The sequence below is a fragment of the Drosophila erecta genome, unplaced genomic scaffold, assembly GCF_003286155.1.
Source record: "Drosophila erecta strain 14021-0224.00,06,07 unplaced genomic scaffold, DereRS2 tig00000021-arrow-pilon, whole genome shotgun sequence".
Lineage (NCBI taxonomy): Eukaryota > Metazoa > Arthropoda > Insecta > Diptera > Drosophilidae > Drosophila > Drosophila erecta.
In genome coordinates this window covers 14,717,583-14,742,442 of record NW_020825198.1, presented here as the reverse complement: position 1 = coordinate 14,742,442, position 24,860 = coordinate 14,717,583, and the positions used below count along the sequence as shown (strand labels likewise).

The 24,860-nt window shown below is 40.9% G+C and overlaps 1 protein-coding gene across 5 annotated transcripts in view; it reads left to right on the top strand.

The window, feature by feature from the left end:
- The window catches only part of LOC6545876 (serine-rich adhesin for platelets), a 109,247-nt gene that overhangs the window by 26,497 nt on the left and 57,890 nt on the right, over positions 1-24,860 (top strand). The gene's annotated exons all lie outside the window — the stretch shown is intronic.

The window sequence follows — 24,860 nt, the reverse complement described above, 5'->3', positions numbered from 1 at the left end:
GGACATTTACAGGTCGCACACCCAGGAAGTGGAAACCTTTTTCCCCCCGAACCACCAAACCAATTTGACCCATGCAATTCTCGACTTTTGGCTGTGTGTGTCACGAATGTTGCGCAAAATTTATCGCTTTGTGAATTTCAAATTAATTTGAAATTAATTTTCAATTTCGATTTTCATTGCAGCTCGGTTGAATTGGTTGTTCCTTTTGTTGGCACTGTGCAGTTTTCCTGATGTAATTACACGCTGTCCTATTTGTTGCTGTTGTTGTCATTGGCGCCTCGGGGTCCTTTGATTAGATTTTGTAGCTAATTTTATTGTGGTGCGGTTCTGTGGTTTATTCAATTGTTTTGTTGCCAATGAGAAAAGTGTTCGGATGCAGCTGTGGAAACCAAATCCAAATCGAAATCGAATCCAATGTAAACTTCTGTTTAGTCTGCCGTATTGTGTTCATTCATTCATTCGATTTGTTTTCCCGCCTGCTGGGGATTTATCTTTTCGCTTTGCTGATATATATAAGTATCATATATATGTATATATATATATATGCTTCGATTTTCAGTTGGCTCTTCTCTGCTTGTTTTCCTTTGCATTGCCTCAAAAGTGCAGCTCCATGTTGACCAAGTACTTGTATGATTTTTCGCTTTCCCTTCCTTTTGCTCCTATAGAAATATTTATATATCTGCATGCATGATGACAAATGGAAAAGTAAAATGTCAAGGATGGAAACCGGGTTCATATTTCCAGAGCAGGGGAAATGGCAGTAAGAGGAATTGCAGTCCAGGACTCACTCAATCACCTCATTCATTCGGTCAATCATGTTCAGGTCTGTGTGACTTTTAGCTGCTCATCATTATTTTGGCATATTTATAGGGCAGCCACTTTGAACCCCCCTGTGGTTTTCTATGAACTGTCAAATTAAACGCCATTTAACAGCAATCACTCGTTTCCAGTCGATATTTAGCAGCATTTTGTGGTTGTAGCTTTTTAGCGTTTTGTGGTTTAACAAACATTTTCAAATGGCAATTGTTAGGCTTTTTTGGATACAAATTTAATGAAGGGTATTGCATAACAAATTTCGGAGTGTTGCAACTTTTTGCGCTAAGCTGAAATCAAATATAGATGTGTAACAGATTATTATTCAGTGAAAAATATATCTTAAAACGCTACCCCTCTATTAATTTAGTTTGTTTTGATAGTTGCAAAATGGATTCCATCACACCCAGAACGACTTCTTCTTAGCAATTGTTGGTGCAGTTCACGATCTCAGTTCCCAAGCATTATCATTTTGTGCGGCTAAGCTCATTAACGGATCCACCGAAAAGAGCCGGACTTTTGGCCGCCTTATGGTGTTAACCCCATTCGCAGGAGCCTAATCAGCTGTCAGGTGGTGTTCAGTTCAGGTGAGCAAGGAGCTGCCGGGAGAAAGAAGGTGTCAACTGCGCCTGCTGCACTTTCAAATCCAATTAAGAGTGTGAACTTGCCGGCTCTTGGAAATTAACAGTCAGATAGCCGGGGCACAAACAAAGTGACATTGTCACATTAAATGCGAAATGTGCAACAGTAGCTACTGGAGATAAGGGGCGAAAGAAGTCGTTGGAGGTGTAGCCCAAACACAGAACTCGCAGCAGCCAAGCCCAGCTGCACTTTTGTGTCAGAAAGCTGACTACAGCTAACTGCACATAGAGAACCCAACGAGCCCCTACCCACTTCAAGCCTCATTACAGCTCCTTTCTGCGACACTCGAAACGAAAACGAATAAAAATGGTTAAGCTATTGATTTTAGAAACCAGACTAGGCTAATAAAAATGGAATTTGCTAAAGCGATCCATTAAAAAGTTCCTCCCCATAGCATTTCAGCATTTTTCAGTACTGAATCATTACCATGTGTCTTTTAAGAAACTTAAAAATATTTTGAAAAATATTAAAAATTAGGCGCTTGCCAACAGTTTCTCTAACTGCATCTCGAAAGCCTGGCAGCTTGCTGTGCAGCCTGCGCTGCCTGCAATTATCACATTTCCAAATGGTCACGGACCACGAAATCTCGAGTTCAGATATGAGGCGACCCCGATCCCTCCAGTTGCGCTACGACTTCATAAGGCGCAGGGCAGCCCTCTCCAGTTCTGCACTCCAGAGGTTCTCCTATCCAATCCCAATCCGCCCGAGAGTGTGTCATAATTCTCGCCAGCTTGACATTTATGATGTGGTCGCGGTCATGTGATTTTTCCAACCGAACCGATTTCGCAGCCCGATAAAACAATGGCAATGAAGTCATAATGTCTCCGCAAACAGGAGAATTGGTCATGGTGCGAAAAGCTGGTAATTACCTTTGCTCTTACTTGACGCTTGAGTTTACTGATTGCCTAGTTTTCTTACTTTTATTTGAGACATGGAAAATGATTGGTAAATTTCCTTTTCATCTAAATAACAGTGCAAAGATAATTCCACCTAATATGAGTGGTATAGAGCACTAAAGCTAAAGCTCAGTGTCCAATAAAAAGAAGTATTGCTTAAGAACTTTAAAACCATTTGGCCGTAACCCAGCCGTAAAAATAAAGACAATAAACGCTTTTAAAGTCGTATACAAAAGTATCTTAGAACCGAGTGATTTACGGTCAGCATTCGCGGGTCCGAAACCTATTCAATTACACGGTGGAAGGCCAAAGGATTTTTAGGGCCATCGCCTCATCATTCTAATTATACGATCAGTGCGAACATTAAAGCACTATTTCCGTGGCGAAAATATTTCTATTGAAAGCGAACCCCTTTTGCGGCAAGCTAATAAAGCTAGCAAACTATAATCATAAAACACGAAACTCAATTACCACGTTTGTTGCTCAAGGCCACAAATAACCGATGTTACGATGCGTCAACATTTTCTCCACCCGAATCCCAAGTATCCGCATGGTCCCTGATCCAAGAAGCATTCATAAGTATTTTCGAGGGACAAACGGGGGGCAGTGGAAGGTCCAGTTGTCTGCGAGCCAGTGATTCATTGCTTTATTACCCCTAAAATGGTGCCCACTTCTTTTCACCCATTCTCCGCTTGCATAATTATGCGCAGCAATGTCTTCAGACAAAAAACAAAAAATATTCAAAAAATACAAGGACAATCTTAAGTGTCGAAGAAGAAATACAGCTTGCAGCTTTTCCAATTTTAATCGACATTTTTAATATTCAAGAGCCACGAAACAAGCTGGCTAACAACTCGCCAATGGGTGTTTATGTCGACAAATTATTTTATGTTACACGAATATTTAAAAAGTTCTTTAGTCTAGGACACAGTTTAAGCCATCTTCAAGAACAGGTCAGCAGTGAAGACCATCTTATTTTAACAGTTTCGTATATAGTCTTACCCGACCGCCCAGAAATGGAGATCCGCAGTATAGCTTAAAATGTATCTATATCTTTTTTCAATATAATACTGTCTGCCGTTCTTAAAGTTTTTAAAGGTAAACGTCGTATACCTGGAGACCTAAGTTAAGTTAAATAGTTAAAAATAAATTAAAAGACCCATCATTTTTTTACTAAGCATTTTAAAGTATTTTTCTGAGTGCAGTCTGATCCGGCGGCTTTTCTTAAACATTCATAAAAACGTCTGGAGCTTCAAGACCTGGGGGAATCCTCCACGCCTTGCGGCCCTTTCCTCTGGGCATTTAATTCTCTTTTTTAGTGCTAGTCCGTCTTGTCAGCAGGATTAAGCAATTTTCAGCTTGGCTTGCGCTTTTTTTCTTAGCCAGTTTTCTGCAACTCCTACTATTTGGCCCGCCATTTCCTGGAGCCCCAATGACGGGCGAAAAAGTAACGAAAGGGAAAAGGCTGTGGAGCAGCCTCTAAAAATTTGCGATGCGTTAAATTTCGTTAATTTAAGTTGTGAGAATTTGGCGAAGCAGAGACGGCTAAAAGGCCAATAAGAATCGCAGGTGTAAATGTGCTTAACACTGCCGAAAAGAGTTTCAATTCTAATGGGAAAGAAAAGAAAGGCAGACTTTTTACATAGGACTCGCCTTAGGATTATCACTCAATTTTTGAAAACAGCCATCTGGATTATTTAAATTGCCATCTGCATCTGCATTATTTTGGCAAGTTGGCCACTCGTGCGTGAACCGCAGAACAATACAAAATCAATGCCTTCGTCTTCTCACCAATTACCTGCGGTTTCATGCAGGTCTTCACTGCAAATACTGGGGGGAAAACTTAAACTCGGTCTGTGGCCGGTTGTCCTGAGTCCTGCAACCGATTGCTGTAGCCACAGACTGGGCGTTAATATTGAATATAATTTGCGGCGTATTATTCATGAGTTGGCGGTACAATTCTTGCGGCAATTATCCAGCGCGTCTGCCATTCGTCTGTCCACTTTCAGGGATTTTTGGGCAGTGCTGTGCAAACCGAAAATCGCAAAATCGGGTTAAACCGCAGCGTTGAAAAGGACAGTGAGGCATATGTAACCAATCTGGAGTTCCGAGCTGCGAACTGTCATAACTGAGATTGCACTGGAAAAAATATGTTGCCTATTTATGGGACACAAATCTTTTAGTAAGAACATAACACACATGAACGTAGCTCCTTTGATTGAACTATCAGCATAACTATTCATATTGACTAAGAATTTTGTGCGTTTTGGTTCTACTTAACTTGCAATCGGTTTTTTGGCTGTGTCAAGCTAATAAATATCATTCTGCATTCGGTGCTATTTAAGTTTGTTTAAGTGTGAATGCCCAAAGGCATTTGGCTCCGTTGGTTTCGATTGGTTTCGATTGCAAACGATATTTACCCGCTGCTGTTGGTGTAATTGTTTGTGCTGTTGTTGTTGCTGTTGTCACATCCTGCGTCGGCAATTCCCAGGACACCAGCCAAATAGGCAGGGGGCGTGGCCGGGGTCAGAGGAGGGGAGCCAACCTATTGACATTGACAGTTATAGCCGGGAGTGTATTTATACAACAGGGCAGATATGTGGACCAGAAGTCAGACGTTGGCGCGAGTTGGCTGGCTCGGTGCAAAGCGGTTACCACTGCAGCCTTCCTCCGATTCAACCCCCTTCCAGCTCAGAATTGTCAACGCTGCTGTTGTCATGGCCAGAATTGTGCATGAGTGCCCTGGCCCATCTGTGAACTGCGAATTGGGCCGCTCTTCGCATCGCGGTTGGTCGGGTTAAGTGGGTTAAGCACGTTAAGAGGAGGACTCCCCTCTGGCAGGGTTTAAAGGATGTGAAATAGGTTATACCATAGGAAGGATCTATTCGCTACCTTGCGAAGTCCCATTGAATTCCCTTAGTATAATGAAATGCTAGGAAAGTCTGAAATCAGCCGCCTAAATTTTAATTTGATGAATATTTATCGTTTTAGCTAGGTGTTCTATCTACGCGTATGTCTTGTTTAAAACGTAGTTTTATGTACATTCTCTGAACCACAGGGCTCCCCTTTCCCTCAGTTAAGTAGCCATTACAGCCCCCACATAACCCCCAGAAATATTCAATCCCTGCCGTCCGCTAATCGATTGGGGCCTTTTCTGAACAGCATCCCGAGCAAGTATCATTGCCCACAGCATGCCAACTGGCTACCCCACCGCAGACACACCAGACATCTCGTAGCCCCCCGTTTGGAGTCCCCTTTTGTGGAACTAAGGAATTAACCAAAAACAATTTTCCACTCAGGCGGAGGCAGGCAGCCAGCTGGAAAAATGCCCGAACAGAACGACACGAAACGCCAGAGCCGCATCATAATGGCCCAGAGCAAAGACGCATCTCTCGGATGCAAATGTATCTATTAAACAGAAATCAGGCGGAGGGCCCGCAGCCACCAGATACAGATACAGCAACAGCAACAGAAACAGCAACAGAAACAGAAAACGGGCAGCAAGCAACGAGCCGGGCTAAGCACTTCACACCAAAGTGTCAATTGCATTTTTGTGGTTGGTCGCCCATGGACGCCATGAACAGGGCCTTCGAGCACTTAATGCAACAATAAAACAATCAAAGTGTCTAGAAAATCGATGGAAATCAACGCAGCCATGGTCTCCCTGTGCATCCAGTTCCAAGTAGCCATGGCCCGGCCACTTTGGCCAGTCGGCCGGCAGCAAATGGAAATTCGATGTGAAGTGTGCGTATCAGCGACTGTCGCACTGCAGTGCATCCAGAACCAAGATTCCAGACTCCAGATCCGAGGGACAGGAACAGGGACGGGTACCGGGACCAAAGAGCACAGCCAAAGACCCAAGACCACACACTTGATTGTCAGAGAGGAGCTCTACAATTCGGTTGGATCCTGCGGCACTTGACGGCCAAGTTGGCGATGGGAACGTGCTACCGAAATATTTCAAAACTATCGCATGTACTACGATATATAGGAGCAAACAAACTAGATCTAATAGGAAATATCTCAGGGATGAAGCCTAGTTGCGCGCAGGTGGTAGCTTAAAGATTAAAAAGGTTTATAAAAGTAGGAAAGTATAGAAATATAGTATTAATCAAATATCAAAGCCAGATTTGGTGTGTTTTGAAAATGATAAAAATCCGTTCTGCTTGAGTAACCAGATGTCTACGAACGGAAGACGAACAAAAGTTTGAAGTAAACATTTCAAAGATTACTTTTAGTTTTACAACCTTTTAGGCTATCATCCCTAGGGCTGATTAAACAGTTCCCCTTGGGGCAACAAAGTAGCATGTAGATAGCTGCGAGGCAGAGGCACTCGGAAAGACCTTTTCACACCTCCCACACCCACTTGTGCCACCGACTTGGCTTAGTGTCAAGTGGTTGCAAGGGGCCCCGGCTCCTGAATACCGACTCCACTCTCCACTCTCCACTCTCTACTATCACGTGGGTGTTAATTACTCATGTCCCTGCCTCAAAACCTTCGCCATGCCCATCGCCATCATCATCTGCATCAGCAGAACTTTGTGTCAACTGGAGTCCAGGGATCTCGGTGAATTTTTTCATACCCTGTCCTTGCAGAAGACATAGAAGGGTATATCCAAATTTGATGCATTGTGCCGAAGACGTCATTTAACAGAAGGTTCCCACCGAAACTCCAATCACTTATCCATGAAAGTTTTAGGGTAAAAATTCAAGGTTTTTGAAACCATAATACATTTGAAATCAGGCAGATACCAGGTATCACCAAGTAGAGTTACTCTACTTAACTGTCCCTTCTTGTTTGCGCTCACTTTGGTTTTTAGCAAGGAAGTGCAATCAACTCAGCCGCTGCCATCGCCTGGCTATAAAAGTTGCGCCACGGACAGTTTGAACAGACATTTTGGACAGTTTCGGACATTTGGAACAAGTTGAGGAGAGCGGTTCAAGGAGACCGCTCTGCCACTTGAAGGCCCGCATCCTCCGTGATCCGATGGGATTGGACTGGGGACACAGTTAAGGGACATCAAACAAAAGTTGAAGGGATTTGCGACCCGAAAATGGCAATGCCTGCTGCCTGCTCCCTGCTGCCTGCTCCCTGCTCCATCGCCTATTTGACTTGGCTGGGGGCTTTGGGATGGGGTTCAGTTTCGTTTTCGGCATTTTCGCTTTTTGATCATTTTTCAAATGCAGGTAGAGTCGGGAGACAGTTCGTGTCTTGGTGTCTTTTGGATGGCGGCAGTGGGAAGTGCTTCTTGGCTGCATGACAAATTATTTGTTACGTTCTTTTCTCGGCTAATTTATGGTGTAAGATGTTAGCCTGCAGCGGTTTTGCAAAAGTTGACTTTGCTTCGTAGAGCTACCACAGTTTAAAAGCTAGGGATGCTAAAATAAATTATGTAATTCCACTGGCTTAAGTCAGCAGCATTAAAATAATATGGCTAAGATTGTACTTAATAATGGGAATTCTTTGCTTTGGGTATTGATTTTTGACATCAATATCAAAATGATTATGCTTATTGAACTAATTTCCTGCTTCTGCCAATCGAATCGTACGCGTTTTGGCCACATTTCCGTGTTTTTTCCTAGCCTCAAAAGCGGTGTCAAAGCCAGACAGAGATGGGCTCTAAGTGACCCACGCCGGACACTCTTCCAGCCAGGAAATTGCCACTCAAAACGCCACGCGCACTTCCGTCAGCCCAAGAACATGGCGAACAAACTAATCAGAACCCACGATATAGTAATGCAAATGTAACTGGGGATCGGGAGTGGGGAATCGGGAGTCGGGAGTCGGGAATCGGGAATCGGGGGATGGAACAGAGATGGAGCAGAGCAGGTGGGATGGCTGCAGAGCTGGAAGTCCGAGATGGAAATGGGGGCTGGGGATTCGGTCTCTAATAGACCATGGTACGAACATCATTTCGCTTTCAGCGGCTCGCCGCAGCCACACCACAGAAATTGAAATGAAAATTGCAAAATCTTAGCAGCCGGAGGAAAAACGTCAGCCAAGGCAGCAGCTAAACAACTTCATCTGTCCGGGAATTCAAAATGAATTTCTCCAGGGCGGAAGAACAGAACAGAACAGTACCGAACCGAACCGAACCAAACCAAAGCGAACCGAACCGAACCGAAGTGGAGATTCTCGAAGAGAAGGCAACGGAGCGAGCCCAAGATTGACACAAACCAATTAACATTTGTTCCTTTTATTTCTGGTCTTTGGTCTCTGAATTTATCGCACGTTTGACTGCGTTTACCAGTCAGATCTGTCCGACTTGAACCACGTTTTGCGCTTTACAACTGCTCCGGGTACCTACGTACCTACGTTTTCCCTTCCTGTCTGCAAGATTGTTGCGCTGGGTGACTCCCTCCTAAGACCGATCTCTGGGCTCGGACTAATCCATTTATCTATGCCCATAACTCTTAAAATAGCCTGGAAAATTTGCGCCACAATTCTGCGGCTGCCCGTGGCCGGGACCAAATACCGAAAGACGTTTAAAATGCACTAATTACCCATGAGGTTTCTTCAGTTTCTCTTCCCTTTTTCACTGGTACTTTTATTTTCTTGTTTTTCGGTGCAGTTCTTTTGCTTGTATTTTCTTATGCAGATTACAGAGCTCTCGGGGCCGACACTTGGCTGTCCATTTGGAAATTTAACGCGCTTATCTGAGCCCGACTGCCAAGACATCCTGGCCAGATAGGAAAAGGGGCAGCAAAGGCGCGCCAAGGGGCTCCTCTGAGAAATCGAGCGTAAGGCAGGCAGCTCGGTAGATAACCAACATCGGGCTAATTAAAATTATAAGAAAAAGGAAAATGAGAATGAGAATGAAAATGAAAAGGCACTGAATGGATCAAGAACTATGCTAGGGTTTTGTCTAAGAATGTTAAGTAGACAAAATGGGACTCGGACATAATGAGTGAGGAAAAAGCTAAGAAGGCAGATGGACTTAAATCCGCGGGATGACAACAATATCTCCCTGAAAGAATGCTGTGCAAATTACTCCTAGAAAAGATCTGCTAAAGTTTGAATATAATTCGATTTCAGACTTTAAATATATTCAACTCATCAAGTTTAAATCATTTATAGTGCTTAAGATGAAGTGATTCACATATTTTATTTGTACTTATATTTAAAATTTCGATATTTTTTAACGTTTATTTCTCTTTTAATTTCAGGTAAGAAACCAAAACTATTCAAGTGAATTCTTGTTGCCAAAAATGCGATTTCACACTAGGGTAAATATAACACTTCTATGGCATTTATTGATCATTCCTTAGATAATTCATTTCAAGAAGCATTTGAATTTGTGCACATATTGCATAGAAAAACCACAAACACTCAAACTGACTTTATTCATAGAAACATTGAATTGAATTTATTTGCATTAAAGACAATTTACTAGATTCGCAAATGTTTGCTCTCTTATTTTCGCCCACATGAATACATAACTGGATAATTTCATTAAAGCAAATGGCACTTATTGTAAAACACAATCAGCAGCTAGAAAAAAGTTTCTATCTCTACTTTGGCCACTTGTAAATTATGCAGAAAGGTCTTCATTGAAATTGCAAGCAGCTGCTCCGGCCACTGTTGCAATTTTCCCCCACTTTCCGCCTCTTATCCCGCCCTTTGGAGGATGTTCTTTGGACCCAGCCCATCCCATTTAATTAGCCATTAAGTTTTATTGCGCGCAATTTTGTTTAATTTGCTTTAAATACAGCAAAAAGGATAGCAAAAGGGCATTGGCAAGGAAGCGTGGACAGCGAAAAATAGTAGTTACTACTTGGGTGGGCGGATCCAGTGGAAAAAATGTAAAAAGAGCGTAACAGATAGAAAAACTGGGCAAAATGTGGAACTTCATGTTGAACTACTTTGAGTGGACCATTATAGCTTCTTCTTCGGCTTCGGCAATTGAAATGAAATTTTCTCCCTTTTTTCTGATGGCTAAATATTTGCTCTGCTGAGAAGGGGGAAATGTAAAGTGGCTTCTGCAGTCGAGAGTAGATGACTTCGGGATCAGTTGCCAATTGTAAAAATAAACCGGATACGAACAGATTTAACTTTGCCGCTTCCAGATTTGTTGTTTATTATTGTAATTCAATATTGTTATATGCAAAATAGGTTTCTTATGCACTATAATATATAAAATTTATTTAATTGTGCTGTATTTGCAATGAATCTCGTGGAACCTTCCACTTTTTTAACTTGTACCTCATTCGGTTTTATTTATATCTAACTCATGCAGTAAGCAAACCCCCCTTCACTTGTCAGTAGCATAAATAAAATTAAAATTCCTTTTGGTAAGGACTCCTCTTTGAGTCTACCCACTTCTTGCTCTGGATTGCAATGTCCTTTGGCACATTTGAGTTGAGGCAATTTTCCCATTTCTTTTTCCAACCTTTCTGCTTAGTTTTTTATTTGTTTGACTCCTGCACTTCCTGTTCCTTGCTGGCCATTTTCCAGCCCTCCAACTATGGACCAGATCCCTTGGACTTGTTCCTTTGCATTTAGCATAGAAATAGCCCCCTTAACCAAGTAAACTTCTGTCATTTCGTTAGGCGGCATCAGCATATGCAATTTTCCGCTGCAATTGTCTGAGTCGAGTTCAGCCATCTCCTGCTGCTTTTATTTCCTACTGCCATTGTAGTATGTCTTTTTTTCGGAGCGCAGCATAAACTTTTATAACCAAATTTCATTTTATCGCTTATTGGATACCCAATTTCCCGCCCTCACATTGCCAGTTTAGTTTTTTGTGTTTGGATGTTAACAATATATTGATGAGAGCATTTGTTGATTCATACTTTTTATTTTGCTCTCCCATTTTAGTCGAATTTCCCAGTTTCCCTGTTGCGCAATTTTAAAATTTGTAAGATGAAAGTAAAAACTACTATTGTCTAACCAAATATGACCTTTTTAATATAATACTGTATTCTTCTGTGTTCTTTGCATTTCGCCAAAAATGACTCATTTAGAGAGGCTTCCTCAAAAATTATTCCACTCCCCGCTTCAAATCCATGTGTTTTTTCAAGACCATTCTGGCATCTTGGCCAAGTTAAGTTCGGATCCAGAGATGGGTTGAAAATACGGGGAGCGGCACTTAAAATTCAAGTTCAATAGTCGCTGAAGGGACGACATGACGGCGACGGACGTGTCTGCGCAGCATGTGGCGCGTTCTAAGAACTTTGCAACAGTTTGCCGACTTCTGCAGGAGCTGCAGGAGTTGTGACGTGGCCATTCGGTAATACCTTTCTGGAAGGTATCATCGGTTCGGAATTTTCTGAAACCAACAATAATAAAAAATAATAGAACTTTATATGCTGCATTCGTTATGTATTTAAATACTGTATTTTAAAGTCCGTATTTGAGTATTTATCGATATACTTAATTTTTGGAGAATGAACCCCTGGAAAAGGGTATCTATATTTTGGGTTCTAAAACCTAGAGAGACTTTCCTGTTGTTGTTGCTGCTGGCCACCTTGGCACGAATGTCAACTGCACGAAAATGTAGCTGCAACATAGTCGTTGTTGTTGCAGCTACTGGTGGTGCTGCCTGCTGCTTTGGGCCCATTCTCCTGCCGCTTCTGTTTTTTTGTTCTATTGATCGTTAGGCGGCTGCATCTGCTGGCCAATGTGGTTGTTGCTTTTTAGGTCCCTTGTGATAGCATTTTGCTCCTTGGCTTGTCAAAAGACAACCGGCAGCAGTTGCAGCAGTGCAGCAGAGCAGCAGTGGCAGCAGTGGCAGCGTTCGCTGCAAAGGTTAACAACATTTTCGTTCGTGCCGCATCTTGATGTTGCTTCCTGTTGCATTTGCTGGTGGATTTTGCTGCCACCGCTGCCGTTTGCCTTTTTAATTAGCAACTTTTGGGACTCGCCAGCGTCCCAAAGCGATGCAGCTGCCTCTCTTCTGCCGCAAAAGACCCCTGCTTCTAACTGCATTAAGTATGCAGTTTTTGGTCTTCGGATGGGTTCCTTCTTGTTCTTGCATTTAATTAAATGCTCATAAGCATGTGACCAGAACCCAAAAGGAAACCTTTTTGGCCTTCGGGCCAAACAGAGTCATTGTCTCTGTGGGATCACTTAAGGGAGCTTGCCCAAAATGGAGGATGGATTATGCTTTGAAATTTTACATGGTCACTTTAAGCACTAAAAAGACAATACAGCAGTCCGTAATTCCGCAGGAAATTTTTAAAATAGTAAAGGGATCAATTATGGACTTTAAACACTATGCTAAATAACACATAAATACAATACTTAATAATTTAAAATCTATAAAATCTATTAGGTTTTTATTATTCGAAGCCTGTCATCATCATACCGTAAGCACAATACCTCTCAAACCTCTAAAACAGTTTGGCAGCCGCGCCGTGCAATTGTCACATCAAATGGCGATCGGAGCCAGAACAGAACTATTTAATGTCACTTTGGCACTTCCTTAAAAGTCGAAAGATCTGCCGTTTCTTGTCGCTTCATCGCCGACAAAAATATTTTCGCCTCGTTTGGTCTGTTGCTCCTGCTGCTTCTTCTAGACTTTTTTTGCGAGCTAAGAATTTCTAATTAGTGGCGCCATATTGTTGCAGGAGCCAATACATTGCCAATGCCCCAACCCCGCCCCTGCACAACGAATGGGCACCAATCAGTTGTTTCTCTAACTGTTTAGTTCTCGGCGCACAGTGGTACCAATTCAAGGGTTCACTCTTGTCACATAGAAAAGGAACTTCTGAATCAATTTCTGTTTCTTTATTACCCGTAGAAACATTATGAAGATGCATATGTAAATAAATGTTACCAGTGTGAATATTCCAAATTTAAATTATAGCATACTTTTTTGGATAATACTAGAAATTATATTACCAGTGTGAATATACCAAATTTAATACTTATATGGATAATACTAGAAGTTATGAACGTTGAAATTAAGCAAAAAACTATATATTTTTTTGGGAGTAGTAATTGAGTATTTGCACTTAATAAAAACCTGATTATTTCGTTTTATTAATTAAGTAATAATTCATAAGGGATTTTATAGCGGGTTGGAAAATACATATTAGGCGAAAAATGCAACTCAAGTTGTTGTGTGCCTTTCATTAGCTTTCAAAGTCACTTTCCCACTGTGCTGCAACTTTAGTTGCCTTCGTCGTCGAAGACTTGTTTGCTGCCTTAATTCGACGCAAATAATTTGCAGAGAGAGAGGGAGGTGAGAGGGCTCCAGTTGGACGCACTCCTTTGGCCCGTTTGTCTGAAATTTGCTAATTACGTTAAGCATTCTACGTGACACGCCTCCCCCCGTTACGCGCTTCGCTTTTCTGCAGTGGAAATCAGTTATTTTGATGTTAATCACAGTGCATTTTGTTTTCAAAGTTGCTGCGTGAAGTTTACGGTTATTTATATGTAAGACAAAACCTGTAAAACTTAAGGATCGTTATGAAGCTCAGACTTTTAGAAGATGTGTCGATAAATATATAGGGTATGTAATAATGATGTTAATGATGGATTTTTTTAAGAAGAGTTTTATTACAAATATTTTCGTAATTACATTATGTGTCATTGCTTCATACTGGCACAATAAATTTAAAACTTTCTCATGCTTAGTATAATTTATGTTTCCTCAACTCCCACATTTTTATTGCTTTCTGTTCGTTGGAATCATTTTTCTATAGCCCCAGAAATCGAGTGGCCCAAATCATATTTGGCAATCAACATTTTTATGAACTTTTGGTTTTGTGGGCCTTCTGGGTTTCGCTTCTCCCTTGGCCACAGCCACTCAAAGTCTCAGCTCATAAATCTCGCGTGCTGCAAATCTCTCATTTCATTTGATTTCGTTTTGTATATAAAGCTATAAAGACAGCGCCCGATATCCAAGCGACCCTTCGTCCTTCCCATCGCCCCATGTTCCTTTGTGCAGTTGTTTTTTGCTATCAACTGGCGCAGATCAAAAGGAGGAAGAAAACCTTTTGCATTTCGAAGTCCAAATCCCTTAAGTCGAGACCCTCCACTCTCCAGTGCCTGGGCATCGTCATCATGAGCTGCTTGATGTTTTGACCCTTTTCAAGATGTTGTCTTCATTGCGTGTCTTCTGTTGTCTGGATTAGTCTTGAACTCGACGAAGAAATAAGGAAGGCTTTTTTAGGGAGCCAAAAAATCGCGATAATAGTATTTATTTGCTGTTGGTGGTATTGGGCAGAGGGCGCTAAGCGTGCTTCATAATTTATTATTTTCTTCTCTTTTTCGGACCAAACAATCAAGGAACAATCAAAGGAATCAAACAAAATTAAGAAGAAAATTCCCATTACAATGGGAAACTTGTTTTAGAGATTACAATTTTTATTTAAATTCAATTATCCACTTTATCCAGCTTTCAAGTAAGATTTAAATTAAATCAAAACCTTTTACAATTTTCATTATTTACTTAAAGGGAAATGATGCTTTTCTTTTTCTTTTCCTTTTCCTTTCTCACTCAGTTAGAATGTTCCTGAGCTGAATAAGGTGATATCTTGGGTCTCTCTCGCACCCACGATGAATACCACGTTGTAATTAACATTACACCCAATTAACATTTTCTGCGGCTGCTAAACTCCTAACTGTTAAACGCTCCTCGAATGTTAAAGTCGCAGATGGTTTGGTTGCAACTGCTGTTGCAATTGCAATTGCAATTGCTAGTTGCAAGTTGCCACCGACAAAGTCAATAAACGCGTTTATTGTCTTAGCCGCTTTAGACCCACTGCCCCTCTCCCTTCTCCACTTGTTGGCCATCTCCCTTGTGTACATTGTCTGTGTTGGTGCCAAGAAAAATGTTGCTGTCGCGCCAACATTTTGCCATTGTCTCCGTCTCTGTCTGCCCCCCCTCACCGTACTTCCTCTGTCTCGTTCCTGTGCCAACTTTTGTCCATTTTAAGGCAGCTGGAATGTTGCTTTCTTGTAAATTGTTTAAATAAAATACAAATACAACAACGTCGCGAACAACAGGAACAAGAACAGCTCTATCTTTCTCTGTCTCGCTCTGCAACCTCTGTTGATATGGCTTGCTCCCTCTGTATCTAGTGTTCTTCTATTTACCTTTGTTGTTGTTATGGCTCTTGAAGCAATCAAACAAAAAGCTAGGGAGCATTATTTGCTTGTCTCCTTATTGGGTTTACTTTTTATCCATACATTTTAAGCCATGTTTCTGGGTGCGGAAATGCTGCACCTGCTGTTAAAAAAGTTAACAGCACTGGGGAGCAAAGTTAACAGCGTGGGGCCTGAATCACGGCCAATGTTAACGGGACTGCTGAGCTAAATGCATCCAATTGGAATGGTTAAGTTTCTGATCGGAAATTACTACACTTGGAAAATCTGAGAGTTTTACTATGTTTTGTGGGAGAACTTGACAGAATACAAAACATTTACAAAAATGTTTATTGGTACTTAAGCTACACAAATGTAATTTTGTAATTACTACATGAAAGATTGCATTTACTGCGACTTTTCAAGGAATCATAAATACCTAAAATGAACTGGTTTAGAACAATGTTGCAAAAGGGGAATTGCTGGCGAGATCCCTTTTGAGGCACGTGCTAGCCACGAACGGATGGAGAACCCTTCTAATTCGCATTCTCATCTGGTGTGGAGATAAAGTTGCTGCTGCTTTAATTAGAATTCCAAATTCCGTTTCAAAGGAAGTTGGCGCTTGTTCAGACATTATTAATATTTATGGTCTAGTCTGGAGCGATGATGGATCACACGAGCGACGAATGCCTGATGAGCTGCAGTCGCCAATCTCGAGCTCCCCATCTCAACGTTGTGCCCTCTCTATCGGCCCACGATTTGCTGTCTCTTTCTGTCGAGCTTGCCACGTTCCAAGCCAAGTGCACGCAATCTTTGAGTTGTCGGAGGTCATTCTCGAGAAGAGCATTATCGGAGTCATCTTTCACATTTATCTAATGATGATACCCACGACCAGGACGACGATGATCATAATGATGATGGTGATGGTTCTCTTTTTCTTCATAAAATCGTAAAATCCTCGCCTTCACGAAGGCTAACCCATAATTTATTTGCCTGAAATTCAATTTTCATTCAACAAAAATTGCTCAAATATTCCTTGGGTGGTCCCCCGAAACCGAAGCAAGTTTTTAGCTTGAACCACTGCCAAATGTGGTTCGGCCTCTATCCCCGTCTCTCACTATGCTCGAAAAAGAACTTTGGATTTGGATTTAAGTTTTATGTTCTTGTTTTGCCGCGTTTCCTGGCAGTTTTTGCCAAATGACTCGTGTGTGGGTTCGGTCCTGGGAGGGCTAATACTGCTCACGCGGAAGATAGTACAGTGAGCTGCCGGTGGAGAAGACTAGATGTGGCAACATAATTGCTAACTAGTTTATGATTTAGGATTTATGAATGTAAATAAGCGGAATATATTGTATTTTTTATTTTTTTATAGGCATTTGTATTCTTTAAATTCTTTATTTGGTATCTTGCTCAGTTATCACTGTAGTTGGCATGAAAGCACATTTGCTCCTTGTTGTTAGCATTGGCCAAAAATCTCCAAAAAGGGCCCACACACGTAGTGAGGATTCCTCTTCCGGCACAGCTAGTCAGCCAGTCAGTCAGTCAGTCAGTCATTCGGTGTGTTGGCAACCCTGTCAGTTTGTCCAACAGCCAGGCAATGGCTCTACTTCGCCAGTCACTCATAAATTAAAACGCCTGGCGCCGTGTTTCTGTCCCTTTATTTTGAGAGTTCCCCTTTTACTTTTTGCAGTGCGTGAATTTCACACCTTTTTGTACCGCCGATGCTTTCATTTTTTCCCCTGAAAGGTGTGGGTGCAGTTAGAAAGGGAGAGGTATAGCAAGTTTCAATAAAACGCAGACGGCAACGGAAGGAGTCCGATGACTAATGCACTCCTCTATGTGGATGCACTTGGAAAACTAAATACTTCACATATTCTATTTTACTAATGAGTGCAAAAAATGTTTAGTGTATGTGCACTTCCGGAAGAATACATTTTGATACATTTTTGACATATACATATATGTATATATATAATTCCTCCAATTTGTTACTCCTCTTTTGTCTCAGTGCTCGGTTTGAAGTGCAGTTGTGCTGCGATCTGTTTCCCAGGCTACGCAACTTTGCATTTTTATGTCGCTCGCTTTACGCTTTTTGAGTTTGAGCTCTCAGTTAATGGTCATTTATGAGTTCTGGTTTTTGCCTTTTTTCAAATCAGTCAAAAAAGTTGTGCTAATGCGAGGGCAGTTCCCGGAATTCTGAGCCAGGGACCAAGCGACACTTGGTCCCAACACCCCCGACTAGTTCTCTTTTAGTTTTCCTTTTTTTAGTTCTGAATTTTACGCTTTTTTTTCTTATTGTGTTGTTTCAACCAGCATACACTACTCAGGTTTCAGTTTCAGGTTTTTATTATGGCTTGCAATACTTTATTTTTTGCTTTTCGAATTTTCGTTTTTTATTTTGTTCTTTATAGCTTTTTGTCTGCCTCGGAGTGTGATGCCTTTGTTGGGCTAAGCACGAACTGCATTTAATGGCATTTGTTGGGACAGAGCCCCTAGATCTGGGCTCGCATTTTCGTTGTAAATGAAGTGTCAAAGACTTTAAATAGCTTTTGATGCTACTGCTGAAGCTGAATGAAGCTGTTTTTCTCGGCTTTGAAACTCTTTCAGGCTCTTTGGAGCTGCCTTTCATTGTTGGGTTTTCGCATTTAGTGGGAAATGCAATTAGCTTTGGCTATAGACGAGAGGTTTCCAAGTAATTGTGGACACAAGGTGAAAAATCGTAGAGGGGCGCCACTTTGCCGGGGGAAATGTTTGCTTAACAATTGCAAAAAACCTATTAGCACATGTGAAGTGTTTAACAAAGATTAGCACGCTAACAGTAAATTATAGTTGTAATTTTATAGTCAATTGAAAAGCGTGAATGATTGCAAAGCGCTCAATGGGATAATAGGTGTATAGTTCTTAGTACTAGATATATTATGCCAAATATCCACGAGCTTGTTCAGTAATCTGGTGCATAAAAGACTGCGATCCAAATCGCTACCTCGCCTTGGGCTTCCATCACAAGTTATCTCATCTGATCACTTCGGATCACTTCACATTCGCTTGTTTGCCTTTGTGCTTATTGTTGAATTCTGTTTGCCAAATATTTTGGAGTTAATTTTTCGACGAAGCTTCCTTGACAGGTTGCTATTCGGGCTTCAGACCGAGTGACGACTGTTGATGGCCCGTCGCACATTAAAAAATACAAATAATAAATACATGAGCTGGGGTTGTTGATGTTCTGGTGGCCACTTGAAATCCGCAGCTGTCGCACTTCACTTCACTTTGCAATATGAAAACCTTCTCCTCCTCCTTTTAAAACATATATATATGTATTCTTCGGCAAACTCATGCATATTAAACGCTTTAAAAAAGCTTCCGTATAGCCTTTTTGCAAATATTTACAGTTTGCTTTATTTAATTACGCAAAAGACAAAAAAATTCCGATAAAAACGTAAGCTGATATCTGTTGTGGAAGCTTTAAGGTGATACACAGGAAGAAATCGTCCACTAAACCTTAACTTGAATACAAATGTTTCGAGTCTGGTCGGTCGAATGTTGTCATTATTCAAGCTTTGTTGCATTGGGGGAAACTTATGTTAAGTAACACCTTTTAATCTTCTGCTATCATAATTATGGTGATGGATTTATAAACAATTCATTTAAATAAATATTTCATTTGCAAAATTTATCTGTTTAACAAGCTCAAAGAATTTAAGTAGATTACCTTCAGTACCCTGGTTCTTAAACTGTGTTGAAGTTGTTCTTTTTTGCATCGTGGTGTTGTCACTTGTGATGAATTGCTGGCTGAGCTCCGCCTGACACTGCGGTAGGTTGTTTGGCTTTTCAGATATATGAACTTATATGCGGTGTTGGCTTTTTGGTGTGTTTTTTTGGCCATCTGTCGTGCTCAAGTGGATTTTCTGCCTGTTGATGATGAGATGGAATTCTGGTAGGGGATCGTGTGAATGAATTCCTGTTGTTCTGCTGCGGTTTTGTGGTTAGAACAGAAGCACTTTGGTTTTTGGTAGAGGGGGTCTTCAAACACTGGTGATGCTTAAGAGAAGATACTAGCCAAATTATGAAAGTGTGAGAACTTCCGTTTGTTCGGCCTAGTCATTTAATTAGAATTTAATGAATTTGTTCGTTGCGAAATTTTATCAAGTGCCCCAATTTTGTTATCAATAACCGGCAAGTTATCACAAAATGGCTTGTTTAATTACTTGAGTGTTTTCCGAAGCGTAAGATAACTCAAGATAGGTAATTAGCAGTTTATCAACATTTTTTGTACCCATAACTTAATGTTTCAATAGATATTTTAATGGTTTCATCTGTCTTTTTTGAAACATTTTAACTTGTTGAATCAGAAAGGGCATATTTAAAGGTTAATTTATGGCACCGCAAATATAGCAATGAATTGAATAATTGTAAACAAATAAATAAACTGTATTGTAGAAGTCATTTTCTAAAGCCCCTCCTTTTGGTATGCACTTCAAGCCAAGAAATCCCACTTTTCTTATTTGGGGCCACAATCATTTCCTACCCCTGCCGCCTAGATTATTTTTCTTCAGGACTGCCTTCCCTGCAATCCATATCCCCCAAATTGATCAAGCAAATAGTTAAAGCTCGCAACTCTTAATCTGCATTGGGCCCTAAACTGCGGCCAGCCCAGCCCATTCGAGGCCCAACGATTCGCAGCATTTTCTTTTCCCTTTGTATTTTTTTCCAGCTGCTGATCAATCGTAGAATTGAGTAAAATCCTACTTTATTTGCAGGAAGGCAGCGGCAACATTGCCTGTTGCCGGTTGCCAGTTGCCAGTTGCCAGTTGCTAGTTGCACGTTGCACGTTGCCTGTTGCATGTGTCACAGACGATTCAGGAGAGTCCCCGTCCAGGGCTTTTGTTGTTTTAATGGCTTTCGCTAACATAAAAACCATTAAGATAACATTTTTATAGGATTTCAATGGCAGTCACGGCAGCAGCAGCAACAAAGAAGCTTTTCGCCCCGGCGATGCCTGTTTTTTATGGCCAACTCTCAACTTCAGTTGCTGCTGTTGCTCCTGCTGCTGCTGCTGCTGCTGCTGCTACCACAAGCCAAACACCAAATGTCATTGACTATCAATAGAAGATGCTGCTGCGGCATCTACGGCCTCAGAGCCTCGCAGATTCAGGCTAAGAGCCAGGGCCAAAGCCAAGTCCAATCCCTCTTTCCGATTGGCAACAGGTTGGGCCCATGGCCTTTTGTTTCTGGCCCTACGCGTTGCGCGCTTATTAAACTCAATATTTGTAGCTAGTTGCGAGTTGCTGCCGTGCCCTGCTGCACCATTGCGACCATAAAGTGCGATTTATTTTGTTGATTTTTTGCGTGCTCTGCTCCTTTTTGGCATTCGTCTGCACTTGAAGAAATGTCCATTAAGTTTAGGTTTCAATAGCAATGCTTAAATAAATCAAAATTAAACTCTGTTAACTCGCCCAATTTATTTATCAAATATAAGCCTAATTTATTTATCGGTGAACTACCTTGTCTTTTAGCCAAGTTTTACGCCTTTTACTTGCTAGATTTTTTCTCTGCGTGACACATGAAGTAAAAGAGCTCCAGGCTTTTCAACCAGAAGGAGAGTTTTCTCATTTTTTCCCGGACTCATTTTTTGTAGTTTAGCGTTCACTTCCTACTTCCAGATTTTTCGGGGCCCAGCCCTCAGCCATAGTCACACTTTTTAGGGACCAACGAGTGGAGTATTCGGCACCATCCCCAATTCCCCAATCTATGTGCCACTCGCTGATGCACTTCGGTGCGATCCACTGCCACTGATTTTGGAGGACAGTGAGGCAAAAAGGAAAAGTGCATGAAAAATGTTCAAAGTTATTCTTCAAGTTGCCGGCAAAAAATGTTAGAAACCACTATTGCAGGAGCCATTTTCGTATTTAGTTTTAATGATTTTTTTTTCCAAGTTTGTGCCTACCCACCGTGCAGGCACTTGAACACTTTCAACAAATCGCCTCGCATTCTTCTGTTTTTATTTATTTATTTTTGCTTTCGTTTCGCCGTCTATCTGTATCTCTAATGCCCGGCCATTGTTGCCACTTCTTCCTCGTAGTTGGGCAACGCTTTTGATTTCTTTTTTGGGGATAGTCAGGGCTCCAGCCACAGCCATAAGATACCGACCTTACCCCCTGGACTAGGAGGAATCCTCCGTTCATTGTCCATTATGCAGCATTATTTGATGATGCTGCAGCTGCCTTGGAAACTCTCCGCTGCGATGCCCTTTTTGCATTGACCGGCAACAAACACATAAATTGCATTTGTCGGTTTGTTGTCGTTTTCATAAATAAGATAAAGATAAACGACCAAGTTGCATATTATTTGTAATTGCATTTCTTCCCGCGTTGCATCTCCGGCTGAACAGTTGGCCATAGATATGGCGCTGCGAAATGTTTTGCAGCATTCTGAATTTATTATTGACCAGCTCGAATCACTAATGGGGGAAAAGCAAGAGAAGATATTTTTAATAAGATTCGTGGGGGGCAAGGGAAGCGGGAATAACTTAGATGGTGGAAATGATCAGTAGTAAATGGGAATAGTTATGGCCAAGTAGAAGAGTTGGTACGTCCACAGGTTTCTGATGCACATATACGATTCATGTGCACTAGGAAAATCATTTGCTGACTAACTGCAGTCATACCAAAAATATTCAAAATATATACGTAAAGCCATTCGAGACTCCATTATTGTTTCTGATAAATAGGCAATTTAGGAGCGATTCTCCTTTATTGACTCTTTTATCTGCACCAATTCCGAACATAAATCGCATATTCACTTTACGAGCTTTTTGTTGCACAGACTTTGGAAGCAATTGGCGTTGGGCTGAGTCAGGGATTCAACAATTTGTTGGCGTTCCTCGAACTGCCGACACCGGGCGATAACAAAAGGCAGCAAATAAAAACCAGCTACACCTAGCAGCAAATACAATGTCACCCAACCCTACCGAAATTGTGGAATACCCTTAAGTTTAAATGACATTGTTAAACATCGCGGAAGGTTTTAAGAATGAATATTATATTTATAGTTCAATAGCTTGTAGCTTGTTCATTTATTAGTTATTATAGCATTGCAATAAGTTTTATATTGTAAAAAGTTAGGACTATGGTCAAATTCCAACTCAAACTTAATGTTTTTCTGATAATATCATATCGATTTTTCCAGAGTATTACAGTTCTGGTTTCCTTAACATTTTCAGAACAGTTTGCAAAATGCCTTTTGTTGACTTGACTGTGAGAAGTTCCGCCGCCCGCTCAATGTTCAGATTTCTGTTTTTATTTTTTTTTTTTTGTGTATTTAGCGTGTTGTGGACTTTTAGCGTGGGCTAAAAATCAAAAAAAAAGAAGGGCAACAGAAACAACAAGCGGGACAAGAACCGACGGCGCCGTTGCAGCTTTATTATGAATTATGGCCACGTTGACAGTTCGGAACCAGACGAGGGCGTGGAAAACTTGACAGATGCGCTCTCAGAGTCCAGGGTATCCCAAGAACACCCAGCTGAACGGCAGAAAATCTTGCGAATAAAGACCTATTCCTGGTATCGGCCACGAGCTGTGGCTCTATTTCTTATTAATAATGTGATAAAACTGTCAGGCGGCCAACTGAGCCGAGACCCGAAGATTTCCATTCGCTGCCTTTGTGTAAACTCTCGCAATCCATTCCACTAAATTAAGCAATTAATTTCCCATTTATATAAGCCGACAACTACAACTTCAACTATAAATTATTTTTTTTTTGTGCTTATCTCATTTAGCTGGTTTATTTTTCTCGAGTGGTCGGAGATTAGGCCAAAAAAGAGTTATGTATGCCCATTGCTGTCACAGCGAATTATGATGGTTTCTTTGTGTTCAAGAAAACGTACAAAAAGTAGTTATACATTTTTCAGGACAAAATTGGAAACTGAAAATCACTCAGTTATGTTCAAGTTGACCTAATCGATTGTGACTTGTGACGCATGGCATACAAGAATTTTGAATATAATATTTTTAAAGCTGCTTAGAGAGTGAAAGTGTATCAGTTTGCAAAAGGGCTGAAAGTTGAAGGTTTTGTGGCTGCTGTACAATATTCTGATGTTAATTGCCTAAAAATTTCTTCTTTTACTTTTATCATATATGTAATTTAATATACGTAATCATCTTTTTTCTGAATTCTCTCCTTTCAGGTGAGCTAAGAATCAGTTTCATTGTCATAAGTGTTAAATGGTATTTATATCCCAAATGGGTAAGTCTGACGACCTGCAGAGCTATTACTTTGTTTTACTCTCTTCCCACTTCCTAATTACATTTGAGACCCAGAAAATATTAAATGCAATTTCATTCCCATCATTTCCGAGATGAAAAAACTAAGTTCCTTCATTTCACTGACCAAAAGCCCAATTGAAATTACGCAACGTTCATTGACTTTAGAAATTTCTTGGGTAACCTCAAGTACATAAGCCTTCCAGCACATATTTACTTGTGGTCACCGACTCGTCTCTCTCATGTATGAATTTTTTCACTTTTATTATTAGTTGGACCTCGTATTAAGCGGCTCTTTGTGCGAGTTTATTGGCCAGGGGAGCAGGTACATAAGACCTGTAATGTAATCGCATTAGTGGGGCTTTATTGCCGTCTTCTTTCCAATGCCAAATTAGCCATGAATGAGTCGATGGCAAGAAGAAAAAGCTGGCTACGAAAAAATAGATTTCATTTAGACACGATCATTGGCCATAATAATATGAGGAATATCTGGAAATTAAGAAGCAGGAACGATCTCAGTAATGACAGAGAACCCGCAGTTGACGGTTCTACAAAATATAAGCTGATAAGAGTCAGGAAGCCAGTGGAATTGACAACTAAACTGATGGGGACTGCGAAGATGGAAGACAGTAGTCAAAAGTTGAAGCCTCAAAAAGGAGTTATGTTTTATTATTAACTAGGAAATCTAGCTACCCCTTTCAGGTTAGAAATGATTACAGCTTAAAGTCACAGATTTGCCCACTTATTAACTCTAATTAAGCTACTGAGCTGCGCGAGGCTTGAAATTCCGCAGGTCGAAAGCAAAAAGAACAATTCCCAAATGTAAATTCAATAACAATCACTATTAATATCGATATAATTGAGTAAATAAAGTGAATCAAGCAGAGTGAACGAAATCTCAATGAGTGCTGAAGGTCAGAATGCTTTAGGCATTCCAAAGCGAAACCGAAATTGAAATTGGAAGTGGGGAATCGAAATTGTATCGATTGGTTGGCGGCTGTCGCCAATGAATTCTTGAAGCTCTCAACGCAATTAAATGCCAATTGAAACTCTGCGCTGCTGCTTTTTTGGTGGCTTACAAATTGAAATTAATGATTGGGAATCTTAAAAAATTTATTTTAATTGTGTGACAAATTCGAGCGAACTTTTTTGATTAATTTCCCCTTATTGATTTGCTGGCTAATCTGCCAGCCGCCACAAGATACCATAATTTTTATT